A 5,239-nucleotide genomic window follows, 5' to 3' on the forward strand; every position below is an offset into this window, starting at 1 on the left:
TATCACAATTAAGGCTGCTATGAACATAGTGGAACATGAGCCCCTGTGGCATTGTGGAACATCTTTTGGATATATTCCCAAGAGTGGTATAGCTGGGTCTTCAGGTAGGTCTATTTCCAATTTTCTGAGGAACCTCCAGATAGGTTTCCAGAGTAGTTGTACAAGTTTGCAATCCCACCAGCAATGGAAGATGTTCCTCTTTCTCTACATCCTCTCATATATGTGTGTGTTGTCACCTGTGGTTTTGATCTTAGCTATTCTGATTGATGTAAGGTAGAATCTCGGGGTCATTTTAATTTGCATTTCCCTGATCACTAAGGACTTTGAACATTTCTTTAGGTCCTTCTCAGCCATTTGAGAATCCTCAGTTATGGAATCTTGGTTTTGTTCTATACCCCATTTTTTGATTGGATTCTTTGGGTTTTTTGGTGATTAGCTTCTTGAGTTCTTTATATATTTTTGGATATTAGCCCTCTATCAGATGTGGGATTAGTGAAGATTTTTTCCAAATCTGTAGGTTGCTGATTTGTCTTATTAACTATGTCCTTTGTCTTACAGAAGCTTTCCAGTTTCATGAGGTCCCATTTATCAATTTTTGATCTTAGAGCACGAGCTATTGTAGTTCTCTTTAGGAAATTCCCCACTGTGCCAATGAGTTCAAGGCTTTTTCCACTTTCTCTTCTAATAGATTCAGTGTATCTGCTTTTATGTTGAGGTCCTTGATCCAATTGGACTTGAGCTTTGTGCATGGTGACAAATATGGGTCTATTTTCATTTTTCTACATACAGATAGACAGTTAGGCCAGTACCATTTATTGAAGATTCTTTCTTTTTATCCATTGTATGATTTTTGCTTCTTTATCAAAGATTGAGTGTCCATAAGTGTGTGGTTTTATTTCTGGGTCTTCAATTCTATTCCATTGATCAATGTATCTGTCTCTGTACCAATACCATACAGATTTTATCACTATTGCTCTGTAATACAGCTTGAAGTCAGGGATGGTGATTCCCCCTGAAGTTCTTTTATTGTTAAGAATTGTTTTTTGTTTTATTTTGTTTTGTTTTGTTTTGTTTTGTTTTTTGCCTTTCCAGATAAATTTGAGAATTTCTCAAACTATTCTTAATCTTTTTCTTGTCATCATTTTCTTTCCTTGGGTAGGGGGGCTCTATAGTAATTTTATTGTAACAGAGAAACACTAACAGCAGGCATGATTAGAGCATGGTAGTTATCTTTCCCATAGGTGGAGTCTGAGCAGGGCTGGGCTGGCAGTACACAAATCCCAGAGTATCTCCTTCTGATCCTACCTTGCATGTCTGCCTCACATGAAGAGACAGGCTGTGCAGTCAGGATGAAGAGGTCCAGCTGGGCAGAGGCCCCATCTCAAGAGGAGCCAACACTGAAGAGGACACTGAAATCAAGGGCAGGGTCCCTCTCTCCATGGGTCTTTGATGAGAGAGGAGACTATGGCATGAGCAGAAAAATCATGCTCTCCATTCTTAGATAACTCCTGGTAGGATGAGGTTGACAGTCAGCCGAGCAGTAGAACACGGGATGAAACTCTGGGCTCCAGAGCAGCAATGACAAGAAGGGACAGGTGGACAAGACACTAACTGCACCTTCTACTGTCCCCGTCAAAGTGGCAACAGACCTGTCGGTTGTTGTAAAGCACAATTTCTGTAATGTAGTCTGTTGACACAGTTGTTCCACCCAGGGAGGACAAACTGGAGGACAACTGTTCAGTGACAGAACTAGTTATTTTTCTCTTACAGCCTCTAATATGAGAGGCTCTAACAGGGTCCACAGGGGAGCCCCTGATACCATCTGAGCTTCAGATAAAGCTTCTGACCTATTCCAATGCCGTGGCTGACAGGTTTTTGGTGCTGTGATTTTCTTGCATGTGTAAACTTTCAGAAAAGCTGGTAATTACTTGGTGACCTGAATGGCATGAGCAATGTAGCCCACATGGCCAGAGGTGACCCCTGCCACGGAGATTCGGCCATCCTTTGTCATGTAGACCGAGAACTCCTTGGTGAGCTGCTCCACCTACTTGGGCTTTAGGCCGGTGAAACAGAACATGCCAATCTTGTCGGTGATGTGCTCCCAGTTGTGGGAAGAGCCCTCTTTCTTCAGGGTGGAGACCAGCTGGGTCCTCATGCTGATGATGCACTGTTCTGGACGCGGGTCCACGACCATGGGATTTTTGAAATATCTTCTATGTCTCTGGAGAAATCAAAGCTGCAAGTCTTGGGGTCATAGTTTTGATAACCTTGGAGTTGCATGCCGGGCATCCCTGAAGATGGGCGTGTGATTTTCACAGGATGGTTTGGGCAGAAAGACATCTCGGCAGAACTTAAAAAAATCTATGCAGAAAACTGGCTCCGACACTTTAAGCTCCAGTCCCGGAAATGGTCTGCACAGTGACAAACCAGCTGCTTTTCAACACTTCCTTGTTTTTGCCCAGAGTCAGTTCTGTAGAAGCCTTACGAAATTCAGCCAGTCCCCCAGTGGGCAGGTATTCTTTGTCCAATTTTTTTGCAATAGTCTGGGCCTCTGTTTTCCGGACACGGGGGAGCACGTGTGGCGTTCCGTTATCATCCCAGTAGGCACCAACTTCCAGATTCACCTTCTTGCTGTTGTTATTTCTCTTGAAGTCTTCGGTACCTCCCAGGACGGTAACTCCCATTTCGACCTGGGTCCACCAGGAGCGGGTTCTGGCAGAGACTGCAGCTGCAAGGCCTGTGAGAAAGGCAACAGCCATTCCTGAGAGGATGCGGCTGGAGTGCAGGAGGGCCATGGTGGGCAGTAGGACCACAGTGAATGGTGGTAGAGCTGAGATCAGGGGAAGCCTTGTTCTCATTTTCTTTTTCTTTTTTTTTAAAGATTTATTTATGTATTTATTTTATGTATGTGAGTACACAGTTGTCTTCAGACACACCAGAGGGCATCGGATGCCGTTATAGATGGTTGTGAGCCACCATATGGTTGCTGGGAATTGAACTCAGGACCTCTGGAAGAACAGACAGTTCTCTTAACCGCTGAGCCATTTCTCCAGCCCTTGTTATCATTTTCTAACATGAAGTATACCTAGTTTTTATTTCTTTATTGACCACAATCTCAAAAAAAGGTAGAATTATATTTTTATTTTAGACTTGGCAAATTATTCTTTACTCTATCATTAGGATCATTAATTACATATTGCAGCTTCTAAAAAAAATCTTTAAATAAAGAAATGAGGATAAGGAAAAGGACATCTTGCCACAGAGGCATTCCTAACTATTATTACTGCATCAGCAAAGTCATAGACTTGCCTAGCAAGCAGCTAATAACTGCTATAGATTTGATATGTTTCAATCACATATGGAGATATATGCCTGCAATTACAGAAAGCATGGGGTTGAGATCCAAGAATCATCATGAGTTAAAGGCCAACCCAAACTGTAAAGCAATAAGTCCTCATTTATTATTAAATTACTGGAAGAAGCTAACCAATCTGTTCAAGCTGGAAAACTCAGAATTCAACAAGACACTCTGCATATAAACATATGGTAAAGCATGATAAAGGAAGCAACTGAATGTCCACCAACACCTCAATGCATGAATGCACACACGCACATGCATGCACACCTACCATATACACATGTGCTCGTGCCTCATCCTACACACATATCTATACACAAATAAACAATAATAGTGGACATTATCTCAAAAAAAGTCTGATCCAATAAAGAATAAATTGGAAACAAAACTTTCTCACCCTCAGTCTTTCAGAAATTATATTGATATGGTAAATTATATTGAGCCTGTTAGGTGAAAAAACACAAACTACACCAAGTTTTCAGTGTATAAATTAGCAAACTTTGTGTCCCTCTAATGCCATTAGAATTGCTTTTGGATATTTTAGCATTCATAATCTATGTCCACAATGCATACCACAGTCCCCTGTGAAGTGTTAATAAGATTATCAAGTCTCAAGGTTTCTTTACCACACCAAGTGCAATCAAACTTACAGAGGAGGGAGTAGCTATTTCTAATTTTAACAAACTTCCCTAGCAACATGAATATGAAATTGATGTTGGACCTGTGACTTACTGTTCCTCCTCTTGCCTGAGACATCAAGTCACCTTTTGCCCACAAAAGGAGAAAACTAGTTCATGTAGCAATGCTCTGACATGGTCCCAGTGAACTCCAGATACTTGTGTCTACCTCGAAAGCCATGATAAGTAGCATCTTTTCGACCAGGTACACTGTTTAATGGTTGTTTTGAAGTGATAACTTTGTGCACTGTGGAAAGATTATCTTTGTATCATTCAAATGCTGATTGCTATACTGGCAGAAAGTTGAATACAAGCAGATGTCAGTATAGTTATTTTTATGAAGCATCATCTATTTCAGTGTTTTGTAAATATTCTTCTCCATCACCTTTTGAGGGGTCAATAAAGATCTGACCAGCTAATTAACTGATCAAAAGAGAAGAAGGTGGGACTTCTGGTTCTAGTCAGAGGGTCCCAGGAAGACCAATGAGAGAGAGAGAGAAAGAGAGACAGATAGATAGACAGATGAAAGATAGATAGATAGATAGAAAGATAGATATAGACAGAGACAGAGAGAGACAAGGATAGAGACAGAGAGAGACAGAGACAGAAACAGACAGAGATAGAAACAGACAGAGAGAGACAGAAGAGGAGAGGAGGAAGAGTAGAAGGATGATGAGAAGGAAGAGGAGGAGGAAAAGGAAGAGGAGGAGAAGAAAAAGGAAATGTGGCCGTGAATCAGAGGGCCTAAGAGGAGTTGTGATGAGCAGGTAACCAGGGGATTATCTAGGACGACAATACTCTGTGTTTAACTGGTGCACTGGTCCTGCTGGTGCAAGGTAGAACAGTCCACTGAGGGGAGAGTTGTAACCCGTCCCGCGGGTCAGTTATTCCAGGGTTCCGAAGGGGTGCTACCTGCGGGTCAAAAGGGGTGGGGAGGGAGACGGAGGCCAAGCGCCAAGAAAGACAGAGTCAATCTGGGTTTTGTCAAAGCCTCGTTTAATGTTCTGGGGTACCCACGTTATAAGGCTTTCAGGAGGGGCGTACCCCAAGGTAGGGACAAAGAGGGGCAGAGGTATTCCTGGCATTTACGACAGGAGGTGAGGAGGTTATCTGATGAAGATACCCGGAGTCATCGATGTTGACGCAGGCAGGATCATTCTGCAGTAATCTCGAGACAATGGCTAAACAAATACCCATTGGAGAG

General features: G+C 42.3%; 1 pseudogene; it reads right to left on the reverse strand.

Annotated features, from left to right (window-relative positions):
* Nucleotides 1-2,151: 2,151 nt before the first annotated feature.
* On the reverse strand, nt 2,152-2,795 carry LOC127690828 (aspartate aminotransferase, mitochondrial-like; annotated as a pseudogene).
* Between the last annotated feature and the right edge of the window lie 2,444 nt (nt 2,796-5,239).

This window comes from Apodemus sylvaticus, chromosome 8 (assembly GCF_947179515.1).
Source record: "Apodemus sylvaticus chromosome 8, mApoSyl1.1, whole genome shotgun sequence".
Taxonomy (NCBI): Eukaryota; Metazoa; Chordata; class Mammalia; order Rodentia; family Muridae; genus Apodemus; species Apodemus sylvaticus.